The following is a 22,711-nucleotide window of genomic DNA, read 5'->3' as shown; positions in this document are numbered from 1 at the left end:
ATACCATGTACCATTTAATCATCATCATCACATACATGCGCACACTCTTCCATACATTATGAGACAAAAGGTCTTGGCTCTTCCTCTCTAGCAGCTGAGGTTTTGCTGTGCTCCCACCCCCACTGCCTCCTGGGACTGAGGTCCCCATGATAGGGTCACGTGCTTTGTCTCCTTTCTCCTGCCCAGCCCCCAACCCCAAGCCCAAAGCCTCTTCTACTCATCCCTATACTTGGGGTGCTCTGAGTGGCTCATCTCTATTTCAACCCCAGAAAGCTGGTAGCTGCAGAAACTCATTCCCTTACAGCTATATTGTTTTTGGAGAGCAGAGGAAAAGCTACATTACATTTCCTGGGTTGTGCTGATGCAAGAGGAAAGGTCAATGAGAGAAGGGCCTTTCAGGGTTGTCAGTCCCGGATAGAAAGCATAATAAAGGGAGGTGGCAGCCGCTGGGGGCTCAGAGAGGAGAGATGTATTTACATCAGAATATGGTCATGGCTAAAACTTCATAATTGCAAACACAGGTATTAAAATGAAGGCAAATAAGATCTCAATTATGCAGTTATTTGAAAATATTCCAGGTATTTCTTAAAGTCTGTACTCGTCTTTGCTATATTATGTGCAAAGGCTCCTGAACCAGAAGTCAGAAGAGCAGGAGAGCAGTACTGCACAGGTTTCCCTTACTGGCTCACTGTGGGACAGTGGGCAAGCCAATGGCCTCCCTAATTGTGCATCTGTAAAATGTGTTTTAATCCCAATGGTGCTGCTGTTTGACTAGGTACCCAGTCTTAAAACCTCGGAGACATCCTCAGGGCCTGCTGCCATGCATACCTCATCTCATTGGCCACCAAGTCCTGTATACGCTGGTTCCTAAATAATTTGAAGCAACCTGCTTCTCTCTATCCTTACCGCCAGCATCTGAATTGAGGCCCCCATCATCTCTCATCTGGACCACTGTGATAGCCTTCTAACTGGTCTCATTTCCATTCGTGCTATTTTCAAATCCATTCTCCTCATGGCACATAGCATGATCACTTTTTAAATTTATTTAAAATTTGCATAACATAAAATGAAGCATTTTAAGCATGCAGTTCAAAGGCATTTAGTACATTCCCAGTGTTAGGCAACCATCACTTCTATTTAATTCCAAAACACCTTCATCACTCCAAAAGGAAATCCCATACCCATTAAGCAGTCACTACCCATTCTCCCTTACCCCAGCTCTGGAAACCACTAATCTGCTTTCTGTTTCTATAGATTTACCAATTCTAGATTATTTAATATACATGGAATCATATAATATGTGACCTTTTCTCTTTGGTTTCTTTTGATCAGCATGTTTTAGAGGTTCATCCATGTTGTAACATGTATCACTATATCATTTCTTTTCAAGGCCAAATAATATTCAATTGTATGGGTATACCATATTTGTTTGTCTACTCATCAGCTGATAGACACTTGTTATTCTTTCCCATCTTGAGGCTAAAGTGAGTAGTGCTGATATGAACATTTGTATGCATTCATTTGCTTAAATATGTTTTCAATTCTTTTTTTAAAATACACTCTTAAGTCTTATATTTATTTAAAGATTTTATTTATTTATTCATGAGAGACACAGAGAGAGAAGCAGAGATACAGGCAGAGGGAGAAGCAGGCTCCATACAAGGAGCCCGATGTGGGACTTGATCCCAGAACCAGGATCACACCCTGGGCTGAAGGCAGACACTCAACCACTGAGCCACCCAGGCGTCCCTATGTTTTTAATTCTTTTGTAGGAATGGAATTGCTGGTTCCTATGGTGATTCAATGTTTAACATTTTGAAGAATCAGCCAAAGTGTTTTCCAAAGCAAGTACACCATTTCACATTCTCACTACCAGCATGTTGGCTATTTATTTATATTCACTGGGGAAATATCTATTTAAGTCCTCTGACTACTCCTCAATCAGGTTGTTTGTCTTTTTGTTGTTGAGTTATAAGAGCTCTTTACGTATTATGGATACTAAATCCTTTACATATGTGATTTGCAAATATTTTCTTCTATTCTTTTTTTTTTAATAAATTTTTATTTATTTATGATAGTCACAGAGAGAGAGAGAGAGGCAGAGACACAGGCAGAGGGAGAAGCAGGCCCCATGCACCGGGAGCCCGACGTGGGATTCGATCCCGGGTCCCCAGGATCGCGTCCTGGGCCAAAGGCAGGCGCCAAACCGCTGCGCCACCCAGGGATCCCTATTTTCTTCTATTCTTTAGGTTATCTTTTCACTATCTTGATAGTGCCCTCTGAAACATATAAAGTTTGAATTTTGATGAATTCTATGTTATCCATTTTTTCTTTTGTTATCTATGTTTTGATGTCATATCTAAGAATCCATTGCCAAATCCAATGATATGAAGATATATCCTACATTTCCCTCTAAGAGTTTTACAATATTTGTTCTTACATTTAAGTCTTTGATCCATTTCTAGTTAATTTTTATATGTAGTCTTAACTAGGGAGTCCAAATTCAATCTTTTGCATGTCACTATTCAATTTTGCAAGAACCATTTGTTGAAAAGACTATTATTTCCTAATTGAATGGACTTAGCACCCTTGTCAAAAATCAATTGACAATAGATACATTAATCTAGACTCTCATTTCTATCCCACTGATCTATATGTCCATCTATATGTCTGTACCACACTGTTTGATAACTGTAAGTTTTGTAGGGATTGCATTGAAGCTGTAGATTGCCTTGGATAGTGTCACCATTAAAGCAATATTGTCTCCCAATCCATGAACATGAGGCATCTCCATTTATTTAGGTCTTTATAATTTCTTTCAAATATGTTTTGAAGGGGCACCTGGGTGGCTCAGTGGTTGAGTGTCTGCCTTCAGCTCAGGTCGTGATCCCGGGGTTCCGAGATCAAGTCCTACATTGGGTTCCCGCAGGGAGCCTGCTTCTCCCTCTGCCTGTGTTTCTGCCTCTCTCTGTGTGTCTCTCATGAATAAATACATAAATAAATAAAATCTAAAAAAACAAATATGTTTTGTTTTCAGAGTATAAGTTTTATACTTCTTTTATTAAATTCATTCCTAAACATATTATTCTTTTTGATGCTATTATAAATGAAACTGTCTTCATAATTTCATTTAAAGATGACTAAGCACTAAAGTATGAAAATTTAACAGATTTTTGGGTATTGATTTTGTATAATACAACTTTGCTGAATTCATTTATTAGCTCTAATTTTTTGTGGATTCTTTAGGATTTTTTATATATAATTTCATATCATCTGAAAATTGACTTTCCTTTCTTCCTTTCCAATATGAACACTTTTTTTCTTTCTAATTGCCCTAGCTAAAACTTCCAGTACAATGTTAAACAGAAGTAGTAGTAGTGGGCACCCTTCTCTTGTTCCTGACCTCAAGGGAAAAGCTTTCAGTCTTTCACCATTGAAAGACCATTATATTAGTTGTCTGTTTTTCATATAGAGCTTTTATATTGACAAATTTTCCTCTATTTCTAGTTTGTGAGTATTTCTATCATGAAACCATAGTGGGTTTTGTCAAATGTCTTTCTAGTGTTAATTGAGATGTGCTTTTTTCCCTTTGCCTATTAATGTGGTGTAATACACCAAATGATTTTCATATGTTGAACCATTCTTGCATTCCTAGGATCAACCTCACTTGGTTATGGTGTATTAAACTTTTAAGATGCTGCTGGATTCAGTTTGCTGATATTTTGTTGAGGATTTTTATATCTATATTCATAAGGGATATTAGTATATAGTATTATTTTCTTGTGATGTCCAGTTAGAAATGTTTTTATTTGAACTCCAGTTAATTAACATACAGTATAATATTAGTTTCAGACGTACAATTTAGTGATTCAATACTACCATACAATACCCAGTGCTCATCACAAGTACACTCCTTTACCCCTATGCCCTATTTAACCCATCTCCCCACCCACCTCCCTTTCTGGTCACCATCAGTTCTCTACAGTTAAGAGTAGTGTTTCTCAGAATGCCTGGGTGGCTCCGCAGTTGAGCATCTGCCTTCAGCTCAGGGCATGATCCCAGGATCTGGGATCGAGTCCTGCACTGGACTCTCTGTGGGAACCTGCTTCTCCCTCTGCCTAGGTCTCTGCCTCTGTCTCTCTCTGTGTCTCTCATGAGAAATCAATCAATCAATCTTTAAAAAAAGAGTCTGTTTCTCAGTTTGCCTCTCTCTCTCTCTCTCTTTTATTCCTTTGCTCACTTGTTTTGTTTCTTAAATTCCTCACAGGAGTGAAATCATATGATATTCATCTTTATCTAACTACTTATTTCATTTAGCATAATACTGTCTAGCTCCATCCATTTCATTGCAAATGGTAAGATTTCATTCTTTTTAGTGGCTGAGTAATATATGAGTAGGTGTGAATACATATGTATATCTATGTATACACACACACCCCCATACACACATACCACCTCTCCTTTATCCATTCATCTGTCAATGGACACTTGGGCTGTTTCCATGATTTGGCTCTTGTAGATAATGCTGCTATAAATATCAGGGTGCATGTATCCCTTCGATTTAGAATTTTTTTGTATTCTTTGGGTAAACATCTAGTAGTGTAATTGCTGGAACATATGGTAGTTCTATTTTTAAATAATTTATTCACTAACTTATACTTATTTTAGAGAGAGTGTGCATGTGAGCAGGGGAGGGGCAGAGGAAGAGGGATAGAATCTTAAGCAGACTCCACATTGAGCTCAGAGCTCGAGATCATGACCTGAGTTGAAACCAAGAGTTGGAGGTTTGACTGACTGAGCCACCCAGGTGCCCTAGTAGTTCTATTTTAACTTTTTGAAGAACTCCATACTGTTTTCCAGAGTGGCTACACCAGGTTGCACCAACAGTGCAGGAGGGTTTCCCTTTCTCCACATCTTTGCCAATACCTGCTGCTTCCTGTGTTGTTGATTTTAGGCATTCTGACAGGGTAATCTGATATCTCATTGTAGTTTTGATTTGCACTTCCCGGATGATCAGTGATTTCGAGCATCTTGTGATGTTTTTGTATGGCTTTAGTATCAGGGTAATGCTGGCCTAATAGAATGCATTAGAAAGTGTTAATTCCTCACTTACTTTTTGTAAGTTTGAAAAGGATTGATGTTAACTTTTCTTTCAATATTTGGTAGAATTCACCAATGAAGCCATTTGGTCATGGGCTTTTCTTTTTTTAGGATGTTGTTTACTGATTCAGTCTCTGCACTTGCTTTAAGTCAATTCATATTTCGTATTTATTTTAAGTCAGTTTTGGTAATTTGTGTGCCACTAGAAATTCGTCCATTTTATATAGGTTATCTAATTTGTTGGCATATAATTTTCATAGTACTTTGTTATAGTCCTTTCTGTTTCTTTAAGGTCTGGAGTAATAATGTCACTTTCATTTATAATTTTAGTAATTTAAACCTTCTCTCCTGTTTTCCTGATCAGTCTAAAATAAAGGTTTCTCAGTTTTGTTGATCTTTTCAAAAGAGCCAACTTTTGATTTCATTGATTCTATTGTTTTTATATTCTTTATTTTAATTATCTGCACTCTAATACTTATTATTTCCTTCCTTCTCGTAGCTTTTGATATTAGCTTGCTCTTCTTTTCCTTAAGGTGTAAAGTCAGGTTATTGATTTGGGATCTTTCTTCTCTTATAATACAAGCATTTACAGCTATAAATTTCCCTCTGAGCACGACTTTTCTTTGACCCAATACATGTCAGTATGTTGTGTTTTCTGTGTGTGTGTGTTTATTTGTTTTTATTCATCTCAAAGTATTTTCTAATGTTACTTGTAATTTCTTTTGCAACTCAATGGTTAAGAGTGTGTTAATTTTTACATTTAGAGAAATTTGTGTTTTCCTCCTGTTATTGCTTTCTAGTTTCATCCCAGTGTGATTAGATTCTTTGTATGATTTGAAAATTTTCATTTATTGAAACTTCTCTTGTGACTTAACGTATAACTTACCCTAAAGATTGTTCCACGTGCACTTGAAAAGAATTTGCTTCCTCCTGCTGTTAGACCGTATGTTGTATATATGTCTGCTAAATCTAATTAGTTTTAAAGTGTTGTTCAATCTCCAGTTTTCTTATTAATTTTCTACTTGTTCTATCCATTATTCGACATGGGATATTTAAGTCTACTAACTACTATTGTACAGATGTCTATTACTCCTTCAATTCTATCAGTTTTTCCTTCATATATTTTGGGGCTCTGTTATTAAGCTCATATATGTTTATCATTGCTATATTTTCTTGATGAATTATCCCTTTGATGAATTATGTACGTAATGCATCCTTTGTCTCTTGTGGCAATTTTTGACTTAAAGTCTATTTTGTCTGATATTAGTATAGCCACACCAGCTCTTCTGGTTACTATTTGCATGGAACATATTTTCCCTTCCTCTTATTTTCAACCGATTTGTGTCTTTGAATCTAGTTACTCTTCTATGGTTGGATATTTGAACTATGTTTATTTGTCCATTCTGCCAATGTCTGCCTTTTACTTGGAGAGTTCGGAGAGTTTAAACCATTTTATCTAAAGTGATTACTGGGGCACTTGGCTCACTCAACTCTTGATCATGGGGTTCTGAGTTTGAGCCCCAAGTTGGGCATAGAGATTACTGTTAAAAAGTTTAAAAATGAATAAATACTGATAAGACCAGACTTAACTTTTGCCATTTTGTTAATTGTTTTCTGTAGGTCTGATACTTTTTTTCACTCCTTAATTTCTCCATTACTACCTTCTGTTGTGACTGATTTTTCCCCCTAGTGTACCATTTTGATCCTCTCTGTTATTTTCTGTACATTTTTAGTTTATTTCTCAGTGGTTACCTTGAGGATTACTATGAATATCTTAATTTTGAAACAATTAAGTTTAAATTAGGACCAACCTCCTTTCAACAGTATACAAAATTCTGCTGCTTTACAATTCTTTCCACTCTTTATGTTACTGTCACAAACTTTATCTATCGGCATTGTGTGTCCATCAACAAAGACTTATAATAATTTTAAACATTTACCTTTTCGTTTTTTTAGTTTTTAAAAAGATTTTATTTATTTATTTATGAGAGAGAGAGAGAGAGGGGCAGAGACATAGGCAGAGGGAGAAGCAGGCTCCCTGCAAGGAGCCTGATGCAGGACCCTATCCTAGACCCTGGGATCACAACCTGAACCAAGGGCAGACGCTCAACTACTGAGCCACCCAGGTGTCCCAGTTTTTAAAATTTTTAAAACGATTTTATTTATTGATTTGACAGAGGGAGAGCACAAGCACAAACAGGGGGAGTGGCAGAGGGAGAGGGAGAAGCAGGCTCCTCGCTGAGCAGGAAGCCTGATGTGGGGCTGGATCCCAGGACCCTGGGATCAGGACCCAAGTTGAAGGCAGATGCCTAACCAACTGAGCCTCCAAACATTTGGAGCCAGCCCCAAATATTTGCCTTTTAAATCATATAGGAAAAAAAAGAATTTAAAACCAAAAATGCAATACTATTCTCTTTTCCATTTATTTTTATGACTATCTTTACTGCTCCACCTTATTTCTTTGTTTGCTTTCTTTTTTTTTTTTTTTTTAGGATTTGAATATATCTTTTTTTTTAATTTATTTTTTTATTGGTGTTCAATTTACTAACATACAGAATAACACCCAGTGCCCGTCACCCATTCACTCCCACCCCCCGCCCTCCTCCCCTTCTACCACCCCTAGTTCGTTTCGCAGAGTTAGCAGTCTTTACGTTCTGTCTCCCTTTCTGATATTTCCCACACATTTCTTCTCCCTTCCCTTATTTTCCCTTTCACTATTATTTATATTCCCCAAATGAATGAGAACATATAATGTTTGTCCTTCTCCGACTGACTTACTTCACTCAGCATAATACCTTCCAGTTCCATCCACGTTGAAGCAAATGGTGGGTATTTGTCATTTCTAATAGCTGAGGAATATTCCATTGTATACATAAACCACATCTTCTTTATCCATTCATCTTTCGTTGGACACCGAGGCTCCTTCCACAGTTTGGCTATCGTGGCCATTGCTGCTAGAAACATCGGGGTGCAGGTGTCCCGGCGTTTCATTGCATTTGTATCTTTGGGGTAAATCCCCAACAGTGCAATTGCTGGGTCGTAGGGCAGGTATATTTTTAACTGTTTGAGGAACCTCCACACAGTTTTCCAGAGTGGCTGCACCAGTTCACATTCCCACCAACAGTGTAAGAGGGTTCCCTTTTCTCCGCATCCTCTCCAACATTTGTTGTTTCCTGCCTTGTTAATTTGCCCCATTCTCACTGGTGTGAGGTGGTATCTCATTGTAGTTTTGATTTGTTTTGTTTGCTTTCTAATTATTGTTCAGTGTCCTTTCATTTTAGACTAGAGGACTCCCTTTAGCACTTCTTATAAGGTAGGTTTACTAGTGAAAAACTCAGCTTTTATCTTGTTATATCTTAATTTTTTCTTCATTTGTGAAGGATAGTTTCATGGGACATAGAATTTTTAGTTTATAATTCTCTCTTTTAGCACTTTAAATATGTCATACCAGTGTCTTCTGCCCATCATGGTTTCTGAGGATCAATTGGCTATTAATCTTATTGAGTACCCTTTATATATGATGACTTACTTCTGTCTTGCTGACTTCAAGTTTTACTCTTTCTCTTTTATTTTGACAATTTGACTATAATGCATATTAGTGTGGATCTCTTTGAGTTTATACCAGCAGTTCTTTCTGCTCCTTTTTTTTCTCTTCCTCTGAGACTCTTATTAACAATATACTCATTTGTTTGAAGGTTTCCCTCAGGTTTCTTAGTCTCTGTACATTTTTCATTATTTTTTCTTTATGTTCCTCAGATTTGATAATCCCAATCGACCTATCTTCATGTTTTATAATTATTTTTTTTATTCCTGGTTAAATCTGCTGTGGAACCCCTCTTGACTTTTTCATTTTAGTTTTTATGCTTTTGAGTTCCAGAATTTCTATTTCCTTCATTTTTATAATTTTTATCTCTTTATTGATATGCTCTATTTGTGAGACATTGTTCTCCTGATTTCCTTTAGTTTTTTTCCATGGCTTCCTTTAGATCTTTTAGCATATTTGTGACAGTTGCTTTAAAGTCTTTGTATAGGAAGTCCAGCATTGAACTTTCTCAGGGGCAGTTTCTGATCATTTATTTTTTTCCTGTGCCTGCAACCACTAATCTGTTCCTTTTTTAAAATTATTATTTCAAGAATATTATCTAAATGAAATCACTCAGCACATTTTTCTCTAAAAAGAAAGTTGATATTAGTTGAAAAAAATTAAAATGTACCATTGAGAATGATGGCCAAAGTAAATGGCTATAAAACTCACCTGGAGTAAAGAAGTCAGGGTATCCCTCAGAAGCCTAAATAGAGGATATATTTACCATGGATTATGGCAAAGGAGAGGGGAAAATCGTGGGAAGCAGTGGCAGTGGTCTTTGAAGTGGATGGGGAAATAATATCGATAGCAGCTACCATGTGTTGAGCAATATGTTGTGCTAGGCATTGGTCCAAGGGTTTTATGTATACTATTTCTTTCCTTCCTCCCAACAACCCTGTCTGGTAAGTCCTATTATTGTCCTTCTTTAAAAGTGAAGACACTGAGTTTCAGAAAGGTTAAGTAACCTGCCCAGTTTTATACAATTAGTAAAGTTCAGAGCCACATATCAAATCTGCTTTGTATGGTCATAGGGCAGGTGTCCACATGAAGCTATTGTTTCACTGTAGAGGCTTGGATCAAGAAAGCAGAGTGGTTTTCTATAAAGGCTGTGGGCTTCTATCAGTAATGCCAAGAGACAGGGGGACAATAACCTAGAAAAAGCAAGAGGGGCACCTGGCTGTCAGTAGAGCATGCCATTCCTGATCTCACCCATGTTGGGTGTAAAGATTACTTAAAAATAAATAGTGTAATTTGGTATCAAAAGTTCTATGATAGAATAAGAATCTTTTTTATTTGATTTTAAGTTATCCATTCTTTGTGATTTTATACACACACACATCTCCTGATTTTATTGACTGTCCTCATCTAAGTAAGAGGAAGGATCTCTTGTTTAGATGATGGCCTTAGAGATGTAACTTTAATTCCTTACGTACCTTACCAAAAGTGTCACATTCTGTCAGTAGTTTTACACAAGGGGCTAGGATATTTTTTCTGTAAAAAAGGACCAGATAGTATTTTTAGCTTTGTTGACCATATAGTATTTGACTCAATGACACTGCTATTACACAAGAGTAGTCACAGACAATACACAAATCAATGAGTACGGCTTTGTTCCAATAAAACTATCTTTGCATACTTTTTATGGCTGTGTAGTATTCCATTGTGTATATATACCACATTTTCCTTATTCATTCATCTATTGACGGACACTTAGGTTATTTCCATGTCTTGGCTATTTTAAATTATGCTGCAATAAATAAGAAGTGGCCCTAAATTGGCCCATAGTCCATAGTTTGCCAACCCTGGTTTTAGAGCATAAGAAACTTCAATGGTTTCAGGAGAATAAATACAAATGGAGGACAGGTCAACAAAGCGGATTACACTAACTTTGGCTTATCTAATATTAAGATTGCTAGGTTTGTGAACTACTGACCCCATTTAATACAAGCAAATAGTTGTGGTATTTACAGGGTGACAAATTTCATTGCAATCTATGTCTCAACTGCTGAAGAACCACTTCTTTGAAAATACCAGGCTCTATTGAATTGCAGGTTGCAGACCTCCAAAATCAATGTTAAGTTGTCACTTGATACCATTCAATAGTATCCCAAATTTGGTAAAAAAAAAAAAAAAAAAAAACAGTATGCACCTGAATTACCAAGACCTAAACAGACATCGTCACTGACTATGATCAATGAATTCATATTCCTTGAATTCACAACTGGCCTTGAGTAACAAGGGATAATAGAAACCCATGTGGAATCGCAACCAACTTTGGGAACCCTATAAACCTTGCTTGGAATTATTTATTCAGTGATTGCTTTCTCCACTAGCAGGTTCATTTGCCACTGGATCCTAAGCACCTAGCCTAGTTCCTAGCATATAGCACATGCCCAAGAAATATTTTTTTAAGATTTTATTTATTTATTTATGAGAGAGAGAGAGAGAGAGGCAGAGACACAGGCAGAGGGAGAAGCAGGCTCCATGCAGGGAGCCCGACATGGGACTCGATCCCGGGACTCCAGGATTATGCCCCGGGCCGAAGGCAGGCATTAAACCGCTGAGCCACCCAGGGATCCCCTGAAGAAATATTTTTAATGGAATGAATCATTAAATATAGAACTCAGAATTTCCCATACTTTATATATTCTCATTAAGTTAGACTGGTAGATGGTAGTGAAGCCAGTAAGAAGAAGGGAATGCATTTTCTCTTTTTTTTTTTAGACTTGGTTTTAGAGAGAGAAAGTACACATGTGCAAGTGGGGAGTGGGACAGAGAGAGAGAATCTTCAAGCCAACTCCCTGCTGACAGCAGAGTCCCAAGTGGGGCTCCATCTCATGACCCATGGGATCATGACCTGAGCCTAAACCAAGAGGCAGTGGCTCAGTGGACTGAGCTGCCCAGGCGCCCCAGGAAATGCATTTTCAATATTGTTCAATTACTGTTGCATAGAATTCACAGCACAGAAGTATACCCAGAGCAACCGCACCTTCCATGCACAGGAATGACTTCCAATTCATACACAAATTGCTTATGTTTAAATGTTACTTCTGAAGTACATGGGCCATTCTTTTAGGTTAAACTCATCCTATACCCATCCATCCATCCATCCCATCTCTCCAAAAGAAACTAAGTCATAAACTGTTTGCTTAGTCAACTGTTGCTCACAGCCAGAGCAAAGGGAGCCATCCATCCAATCCCACCCAAATGATCATGTGTCCATATTAGCGAGGTCAGATGCCTGAGGTTTGCCTTACTTGAAAGGGGGGAAGCTAGGTTCTAGCAAGCAACCCAGGTGGCAAATGGTGAAAAGAAGAGATGCCAGTGGGTAGTACTCTCCAAGGAGGCTCTGGCAGGATGGATTTGAAGTGGTAAGGCTGCAGGGCACAAAACCAGGATGACAGTTCCTACAATGAGATAAATGACGGCACCCACTCGTGAGAGAACCACAATGGCTCCTGCCCAGGGTGGCTGCGGCCTGCCCACCGGACAGGAGGAGTGCTTGACTAATTGCATGCTGCCTGTCTCTATATAGCACCGTTTGTTTATTGAAGGTCCCCTTCTTTGTCCTGAACAAATTGACCCATTTGCTTCACTTTGTGCATTTAATTTTCATCTGTACGTTTGCAAAATACCCCATCGGTGTTCATTATGGTAAATTAATATTAGTGTTTCTGTAAGACAACCATCAGCCCTCATTTTCACTAACTCTTACCCACCTCTCCCCCCATCCTTGACTAATAGATATCATTTCAACAGTTTGACTAACTGCCGTGTTATAAAAAAAGGCAGTAATTTATACTGATGTAATGGCCGTGATAAAAATCATTTGTGTGCTGATTTTATAAATTAGGGTGGAAATGTGAGTGCCTCTGAAAAATGAAGTGCTACCACATGGATTCCACTGTTGCTAATGCTTCATACCTTTCTGCTTCATTAAACCAATTTCACGGGGAGATGAGTTAGAGGAAGAAGCTGTGCTGCTTATGAGACGCAACAATGGTTTATTGAAAGAAATGGGGCTAAGATTAAATTAAGTGCTACTCGAGAAATATGGAAATACAAAAATACTCGGGCTTCTAGATGAGTAATTCAAAAATACGATAAGTTAGCTCTTTCATACTCCAAAAACTGGCTCATCATAATTGCACAGAACTGAATTCACAGCTTACTAATTAATATTGAAGAGCTTCTTGAAACTACCCTTATGAGTGGGAGGACCCAAGACTGAATTTATCCCATTTCCATTTTGAAATCATGTGAACTCAGAACTTTCTTTTGGATCTATTCTGAGAGAGTTGGATCTTTAGAATGCTTCCTCAGTGGTTTACTCATGCTGGAGAAGTAAATGCCAATCTCAGATATAAGAGGAAGAAGCAAGAGGAAGGCACGTGGCAGACAGTAGTCAAGCCATTCACCAGCAATAGGTAATTACCAAAACTCACTGGGTTGATCTGTTGTCTCTGGATTTCAGGTGAGCACATCACCAACTCAATCTGGATTTATGCTGGCCAACATCTTGCTGCCCCTTTTTGGAGAATGCCCTAAAATGGAGGTGGAGACCCTGAAAAAGATAGCATTGGTTGGGCATGCCCTTAGAGCAGGTACCAAGAGATTGGGATGGAGTCATTTCCACTGTTCATCTAAATTGCCTACTATTTCCCCCATTCTGATGAGTTTGAAGTTTTCACTTTCTAGCAACTAAACCCTATTTGTTCCCTGAGTTGTGAAGGATATAAACACAAAGGGATTCATTCATTAAATAAGAGGCTTATGAATACTTAGTGAGTTTTTTTTTTAATGCAGAATTTCAAAGTGCAGCTGAGGAACTGCCACTTTCCTCTCTCATCACAATGAGATCTCTGTGTGTAAGTGACCCAAGTCCTGGGGTTGAGTCCAGCTCTCAGATTAGCACAGAAAACACGTACAGACGTGACTTTCAACCCACCCCCTCCCATAGATGATAAAAGGAGTTCCCAAAAGTTGTGCCTCCAGGATGGGAGGGAAAGATTTCAAGATTGCAATCCTGAGGACTATATACCAAGAGCCAGAGCCATATCCCCACTCAAAAGAGGAAGTCATTGATGTCAGGTCTGCTGCTATCATCCTAAACTTTGGGCTTCAACAGACTTGATTCAAATAGTTAACACAGCATGTTTACAGTTATAGCAAACACTGTTCATCACACTTTTACAGAGAGAACAGAGGGACTTGTGGCAATACCTTTTCAAGGCTCATCCCTGCTACTAGCTGATAGGTATGTTCACAATCATCAGGAAGGGAAGGCTTACAGCCCAGATGCCCCTCAGCTTGATCGTGGTTTGCAAAGCCTGTATCGTGGTTTGAGCATTACAAAAGGCATGTGTTGAGCTCATGATTAAAGAATGAACTTGAGGAAAATAAAGTTTTAGAGAAGTGTCTGCATTTGGGTTAGATACTTCCAGAACGGGGCATAGTTAAGAACTTGGTCTTCAAATAACTGATGATTTTAAGCCTCATCTTCCTGGTCCATAAAGTAAGATCTCTAAAGTTTATACTTTGAAAAAATAAATAAATAAAAAATAAAGTTTATACTCGCCAGAAATTTCTATTGTCTACATGGTCTTCTCTATTAGAAACTGTCTAGAGGAGGCCCCTAACAAGCCTGATGCTAATAGTTACAAAGGAGTTATTTTCTGTCCATGGCTCATAAAAATTACATCAATGTCTAATGTTTTATGTAAATGACACAAAATAGGTTTGAAGGCTCAGGATCACAAAGTTTTAAGGACAAAAAGCATGCATGTGTATTCGGCTGGAGGGAAAAAGGAGAGTCTTAAAAGATAAAGGTGGCTGCATTCACATCCTTCCCTTGTCTGTTGCCCTCCCGCCCAACAATCTAAGATTCTCCAGTCCCAGAGGGAACCTGAGTCTGGGTAAAGTATCCTGTTTTCTCGCACAGCGGCAGTCTATCTCTTGTCCCCACTGTGGTTGGAGCCCTGGAGAGGATTGGCAGTGCCAGGAAGATTCAGGATCCCCTGGGCAGACTATAGGAAAAGCATAGGTTCATATTTTTCACATACTGAAATTGGGGGAAACCGTAAGCCCCTTAAGAGATTTGCTTAAAAATCATACCAAGCACCAAAGAGCAGTTGACTGGGAAATAGGACCCACAGTTCCTAGACTTCGTCTGGGCCAGGGTGTGGGCCAAAAGGTGGCAAGATGAAATGGCTAAGAACCATTGATTGGTAGAAACAGACCGGGCTTAGGGATCCCCCCATATCATGTAAACATTATGGTCATTTGCTGCTCCTTCTGTCCATCTTCTACTAAGCATTACTCTTTCAAGTCAATTTTAATTTATCTCTGAGCCTATACTTCAAACTAAGAATTCTGTTTAGGCTTTACCTCTTCTCCTTTCTTCCCTTTCTGTGCTACTCTCTTTGCAATTGCAGTGGACTTGGGTGCGTGTGTGTGCTTATGTGTGTGTGTGTGAGAGAGAGAGAGAGAATGAAAGTGAACATGGTAGCAAAATAGCAGTGAAGGCATTTTAACCTTATATATTACTTCATTTAGTAAGGCACATATACCTACTGAGGATATTAAATCAGTAATTGGCAATGCGTGCATTCATATGGCTACCATTTTGAAAAAACAGAAATTGCTGAGGAAGTTTAAGAACCTACCTTCAGATGCACAGTTAGCATCGCAGTCCAAAAACAGTGGGTCTCAAACTTGAGCAAGCATTAGAATTACCTGTATGGCTCGTTAAAAAGCAGATTGGTGGGCCCCACCCTTAGAGATTCCAGATGCCTAGGCCAGGGGTGAGTCCTTAGATTTTGCATTTCTGACAAGTTCCCAAGTTATGTTGATACTCCTGGTTTGGGAACACAAAACAAGCCCCAGTGCTTTACCCACTTGTACTCAAATGCTTTGAACATTAGAACCACCTAGGGCTCTTTTGAAAAACCCAAAACCCAAACCCAAAGCCCATTCTGCACCTTGTATCAATTAAGTAAAAAAATCTCTGGGGGTAAGACCATATATCAGTATTTTTCCAGCTTCCCAGCCGATCCCAATGTGCAGCCAAGTTTGAGAGCCAGTGCTGTAGAAAGCAAAGGTGATTTCTTACATTTTTGTTTTCGTTTTGTTTTAGCAAGACGAGAGAATATAATTACCTCATGTAGACACAATGCTGATTTTTTTCACATGCTTTCATGTCCAAGTAGTATCAGCAGATGATTTGCCACAGTTCCAAATATTTGTGCTCAATGTCAGGCAGAAGGTGTGGGTGACTGGGAAAATTTAAAGTACAGTCAGTCCCAGAGAGACTAGAAATGTGATAAATCAAAGTCAGGCCTTGGAGCTTCCAGAAATCACCAATCAGAACATCCAAGAGGGGGCCTTAAAAGTAGCTTTTCTGATAACTGCTTAAGAGTTTATGCTTTCTTTTAAGCCAACGGAGGTTCCTTAGGCCCATCCACTTGGATCCCCCCGCCCCCAGCTCAGTTTTTGGAACTATAAAAGCGTTTTTTTGTTCTTGCCTAGGTTCTCTCATTGCCAGTACTGGCACTAGAACAGTGGTTCCCCAAATTGCGCATAAGTATCACCTGGGGAGCTTCAAAAATACTAATGCCCATTTCCAACCCACCCACCCTCCAAAGATTGTGATTTCTTAGTCTGGGAGGGCCTGGGCTCTGGAATTTTTAAAAGATTTCTTGATGATAATGATGTGCAGACAATTTGGGAACCACAGGGTTAGAACAATGAATCCTGTTACTGCTCCATTCTGCTAGAGTTTCTGCTTGCCTTGTCCACCCAATATGGACTCCAAATTCTTCACCTCTGGGCACTATCTGCAACACAACTGAAGACATTCTTCCACTTGGGGCTTGAGGAGTTAGGTGGTAATGACTGAACTTTTACTGTGGAATGGGAAAGGTGCCTCAGTAACTGAAACATCTAGCCCCTTGCTGTTTAATGTATGGTCTGTGGCCAACATCATCAGCATCACCTGGGAACATTTTAGAGCTGCAAGTGCTTGAGGCCCATCCCATACCTGCTGACTTCTCAGGTGATGTGTATGCACATTGAAGTCTGAGAGTTACTTAAAACATTTTTTAAAAAGGGGTGCCTAGGTGGCTCAGTCAGTTAAGCATCCGACCCTTGATCTTAGCTCAGGTCTTCATCTCAGGGTCGTGAGCTCAAGCCTCACCTTGGGGCCTATCTAAAAGAAAAGTCTGAGAATTACTAGTCTTCTTACCTCAGGTACTGTCCCTGGAAAATGGCTTTTCACTCATCTGGGATTGTCGGATTCAGCAAATAAAAATACAGGATGATCAGTTAAATTTGAATTTCAGATAAAGGACAAATAATATATAGTATTTCCCATGACATATTGTCATCCTGTATTTTATTAGGCAAACTTATAGCCCCTCACATTCAAGGACTGATACTACAAAGATACCTATCTCGGTTTTCCTCTGGGACCATGACCATGTTCTCTTGCACTTCATGTCTTTCAAGTCATTCCAGATAGACATTTGGTCTGATACAGACTGGGTCTTGAGACCCAATCCCAACATAGGTGCTTGACGTCCAGCTTTGTGCCATGCTAACTCAAGCCTCATAAATGCCAACTGGTCAGCTCTTACATCATGTCTAATACCTCCTATCATTGGAGCTATGCCATTCCTTATCCAAATGTGGCTAAAGAAATAGCATCTCTCCCAGTTTTGCCTGAATCTTCTTTCATCGCCTGGATTCTGAGTCATTCATTGAGCTTCCTCTGTGCACCTTACAATGTGTTGCCTGGTCTAGACCAATTTTGTAGTGTAAAGGTCACTTCTTGGGGTGGGGGCTGGGGAGTGGCTTTTACACCAGTGGCAGAGATTTCACAGTCCCTGTGTCCTCAGTTGTTCCATGGTAACACTCCAAGTATAGAATCCTCTTCGTTCTACAAATCCAGATATCCCAGTTCCTAACTAGCTAATGTACAGACCTGTTCAAAATTGAAACTTAACGAGGATGGTTTCATCTGTAAAATGCCTGAAGCTTCCTATCCGGGTATACACACTGCCATGTGAATATGCTTCTTGCTAAGCTCAGTTCAGGTGGGAAGTAGCATATAGGCCATTCATGTCTAGGGATAAGAAAAGAAACCCTCATCAAGTTGGCTGCACCCGACAAAACCACTTCAGTATGCAGAAGTCTGTGACTGTGTGCTATTTTGTATATCACATGGTCAGCCATTCCCGTTTCATTTATACACTCATGCAGTTAGTCAGTTCCAAATATTCTTTGGGAGGAGATGATAAGTCTCCCTCCCCCAAATGCACCTTCCCATATTGTTTACACACAGCCTCAGAGAATCCTACCCATGAGGTCTGTAGCCTCAAGACTGAAAATATTTGTTCTATATGATGAACAGGGGCTTGGCTCCTACATAAACATTAGCATCATTTCTATTATCATCATAATAATCTCATAAATTTGTATAGTGCTTGATGGTGAAACACTTTCAGATCCCTTATCTCAGTCCTACAACTCTTGGGACTAGGTGTTTTACTCTCTATTCTACAGACATCTTAAGGCACTTTGCCATTAAACTCTACGTTATTATAATCAAACTAATTATTTGACATTATGTGGCCCCCCCAAAATCCGTATCATCTGAATTAAGATTTTAAAAATCAAATATCAGTCCCTGAGTGAAGAGATTCACCCTCCCCATTTGGGTGAGTATCCTCCATCCCCTGAGGGTCCAGATAGAACAGAAAGGGGAAGGAGGGCATGAAAGACACAAAAATATAAAGATAAGCTCAGAATACTGGAAAATATTTCATAGACTGAAATTTTAAAAAGGATATTGTCATTAACATTTTTTATTTTTTCACTTTTACTGAAATATGTAATGTTATGAGCGCTGATATTTACAATGGTAGAATGCTATTAGCACAGGAATTTGTTTAAACAACCATTAGGCCAAATTCTCTTTAATTCTCAAAATAAAACAGTTTAAAAAATGGCTTAGGAAGTTATTTTCAAAATAACACATCTACTTTAAAAATACACTTTAACTTACTATGACACCTGATAATGTGTCATCTATTTAAATTACAACTACCATTATTGAACAACAGATAACAAGAAATTGGCACTTTAAAATTTCACTGTTATGTCAATAATACTTTTTTTAAGTTAATACCTTTGACATAGGTTTTAGTTGTTTGCAATCTGTTACCTTCTTTGTTTTATTATGATATACTAGTTTATTAAAATATATGTAATCTAAAAAAATATCAAAAAAATAAAAATGAAATATCAAATTGATGTAGGTAGCTAAACATCATCATAGAAAGTAGCAACAAGAGGGACATTGGATAACTGGTTGCCTGCTTGCTTTTCTAGAACATGGTCCCTACTACCCTTTATTTCTTCTGTCCTTACCAGTTTTTTCACCTGTAACTCTCTAGTGGAAAGAGTTTTCGGGATGGAAGGGCTAAAATTCAAATCCCATGTTTGCCAAGTGAAATTAGGCAAGTCACTTAAACTCTTGTTCTCAGGTTTCTCATATTTATTTTTTAAAAAATATTTTGTTTATTTATTAATGACAGAGAGAGAGAGAGAGAGAAAGGCAGAGACACAGGCAGAGGGAGAAGCAGGCTCCATGCAGGGAGCCTGAGGTGGGATTTGATCCAGGATCTCCAGGATCACACCCTGGGCTGAAGATGGAGCTAAACTGCTGGGCCACCGGGGCTGCCCAGGTTTCTCATATTTTAAATGGGGTTAATAAGAGTAGCGACTTCAAAGGGTTATTGAGAGCATTAGACAAAATTATGTATGTAAAGCACTCAGTGAGGGAGTGAGCAATAGGCACTCATGAAGTAATAACCCCCTGTCCCCCAACAAAAAGAATCGTGCATCTCTTAACAGCACTCTGTTCCCCAAATGCCTGAAATATGGAAAAATGCTATTTCTCACAGTGTTCAAACACTATAAGCTACTTTAAAAAACTGAAGTTAGGGGCACCTGGGTGGTTCTTGGTGTCAAGTATACACTTGATTAAGTGCCTCTAGATTTGGGCTCAAGTCATGATCTCAGGGTGGTGAAATTGGGCCCTACAATGGGGCTCCACACTTGGCATGGAGCCTGCTTGGGGTTCTCTCTCTTCTTCTCCCTCTATCCCACCCCACAACCGCTTGCATGCTTTCTCTCTTCCTCTCTCAAAAAAAAGAACTGAAACCATTCAGAGTATATACTCTGAGCACAGTGGGATCAAACTAAAAATCAATAACAGAAAGATAACGAAAGATCTTCCAAACATTCGGAAATTAAGCAATACACTTCTAAATAATCCATGGATCATAAAGTTTCAAATAAAAAATTTAAAATATAGAGAACTGAATAAATAAAATCTTTTAAAAAATAAATAAAATATAGAGAACTGAATGAGAATGAAAATACAATCTATTAAAACATATGGGATTCAGCTATATCAGTGTGGAAAGGCAAATGTATAGCACTAAATGCTAATATGAGAAAGCAAGATACATCTCAAATCAATCATCTAAATTCCTATACCTTAAAAAAAGAAGAGCAAAATAAACCCAAAGCAAGCAGAAGGAAGGAAGAAAAGGATAAAGCTGCAAACAAATCAATAAAACTGAAAATAGAAAAACAGGAGAGAAAAATCAATGAAACAAAGCACGGATTCTTTGAAAAAAAATCAATAAAAGACTGAGAAAGATGAAAAGAGAGAAGACACAAACAACAGGAATAACACTACAGAGCATGTATCCATTAAAGGAAAAATAAGAGAATGCTACAAACAACTGTAGGCTCATTAATTTGATAACTAAGATGAAATAGAAACAATTCCTTGAAAAGCACAACTTACCAAACTTCAGTGGAGTTGAAATAGGCATCCTCTTTGGTCCTATGACCATTAAAGAAATTGTATTTAATTAAAAACTCCCCCTAAAAGATAATATCCAAGCTCAGATGGTTTCATTGGAGAATTCTACCAAACATTTAAAGGATTAACACCAATCTTACACAAATTCTTTCAGAAAATAAAATAAGGGGATCTCTGGGTGGCGCAGCGGTTTAGCGCCTGCCTTCGGCCCAGGGCGCGATCCTGGAGACCCGGGATCGAATCCCACGTCGGGCTCCCGGTGCATGGAGCCTGCTTCTCCCTCTGCCTATGTCTCTGCCTCTCTCTCTCTCTCTCTCTCTCTCTCTCTCTCTCTCTCTGTGTGTGTGTGACTATCATAAATAAATAAAAATAAAAATAAAAAAGAAAATAAAATAAGAAGCACTTTCTGACTCATTTTCTATGGCAAGCATTACTTTGATTCGAAAACCAGACTTAGTACAAAAAAAAGAAAGAAAAAAGGAAACTGCAGACCAATATCCATTAAGAACTTTAATTCCTCAAAAAGTATTGACTCCAATATAGCAATGTATAAAAATATTAGCAACTCAAATACAGCAACGTACAAAAAGAATTACAAACAGTGACCAAATGGGATTTATTAACCAAGGCTGGCTCACTATCCCAAAATCAATGAAAAAAATCAATTGATGTAACCTCTATATCAATAGCCTGAAGGAGAAAACTCAAATGACCATATTAATAGTTTCAGAAAAAAGCAGTTGACAAAATTCAACTACCATTCATAACTTAAAAAACAAAATGAAATCTCTTAGCAAATTAAGAATGAAGAAAGACAACCTCAACTTGATGAAGAGCTTCTACAAACCCACAGCTAACATCATTCATAACGGTGAAAGGCTGAAGGCTTTTCCGCCCTAAAATTCAAAATAAAGCAATGATGTCAACTTTCACTACTCTTACTCAACATAGTACTAGGAGTTCTAGCCCTGTGACAGGCAGGAAGAAATAAAAGGCATATAGATTGAAAAGGAAGAAATAAAACTATATTGCAGATGACATGATTGTATAAATACAAAATCCCAAGAAATTGATACAAAACTCTTGCAACTTAGAAATTAATCCATTAAGGTTGCAAGATACAAGACACAAAATATCAATTGCATTCCTTATGCTAACAATGAACATCTAAAAACCAAAACGGAAAACCAGTATAATTTACAATCACTTTAAGAAAAATGAACTAGGGGATCCCTGGGTGACTCAGCGGTTTAGCGCCTGCCTTCGGTCCAGAGTGTGATCCTGGAGTCCTGGGATCAAGTCCCACATCAGGCTCCCTGCATGGAGCCTGCTTCTCCCTCTGCCTGTGTCTCTGCCTCTCTCTCTCTCTCTCTCAGTCTGTGTCTCTCATGAATAAATAAATAAAATATTTAAAAAAGAAAAAAATAAAAATGAACTAGGTGCATATCTAACAAAACACGTACAGACTTGTGCACTTGAATTACAAAACATTGATGAAAGAAATCAAAGAACACCTAAATAAATGGAGGAATATATTGTGTTCATGGGTTGGAAGACTCATCGGAGTAAAAATGCCAATTCCTCCCTAACCAATCTATAGATTTCATGCAATTCCTATAAAAATATCAGCAAGGATTGGTAGATACAGACAAGCTTATTCTAAAATTTATATGGAAAGTCATAGGCCCTAGAGTAGCTCAAGCAATCTTGAATAAAAAGAAGAAAGAAGAGGGAGGAATCACTCCACCTGATATTAAGGGTTACTCTATACCTATAATAATCAAGACAGTGTGGTATTGGCCAAAGAATAGACACATAGATCAATGGAACAGAATAGAGAACTCAGGAATAGATTCATACCAATGTGCCTAACGGATGTTTCCCAAAGCTGCAAAGCAATTCAATGGAGGTAATAAACTATTCCCAACAAGTGATACACATGGGCATCCATAGGCACACCTTATACAAAAATGGGTCACAGACTTAAATGTAAAATACATGACTTTCAGGGGAAAAAAAAAAACACATAGGGGAAAATCTTTGGGACCAGAGATTTGTATACTTGACACCAGAAGCACAAACCATAAAGGAAACAAGTTGAAAAATTGGACCTTATCAAAATTTAAATA

General features: G+C 38.3%; 1 long non-coding RNA gene across 3 annotated transcripts in view; it reads right to left on the bottom strand.

Moving 5' to 3' along the window:
- LOC112668583 (uncharacterized) overlaps window positions 1-22,711 on the bottom strand; it is a 189,203-nt gene that overhangs the window by 12,650 nt on the left and 153,842 nt on the right. For 2 of the 3 annotated variants that reach the window (XR_004813153.2, XR_007409493.1), the window contains one exon: window positions 15,844-15,960. The exons of the other annotated variant lie outside the window; for it this stretch is intronic. This is a non-coding gene — a long non-coding RNA (uncharacterized LOC112668583). The remainder of the gene's footprint in view (window positions 1-15,843; window positions 15,961-22,711) is intronic. 3 annotated transcript variants of the gene reach the window in all.

The sequence above is a fragment of the Canis lupus genome, chromosome X (assembly GCF_003254725.2).
Source record: "Canis lupus dingo isolate Sandy chromosome X, ASM325472v2, whole genome shotgun sequence".
In the NCBI taxonomy this organism is placed as follows: Eukaryota; Metazoa; Chordata; class Mammalia; order Carnivora; family Canidae; genus Canis; species Canis lupus.
Note: the sequence above shows the minus strand (reverse complement) of the source record. Positions and strands in the feature narration are given on the sequence as shown.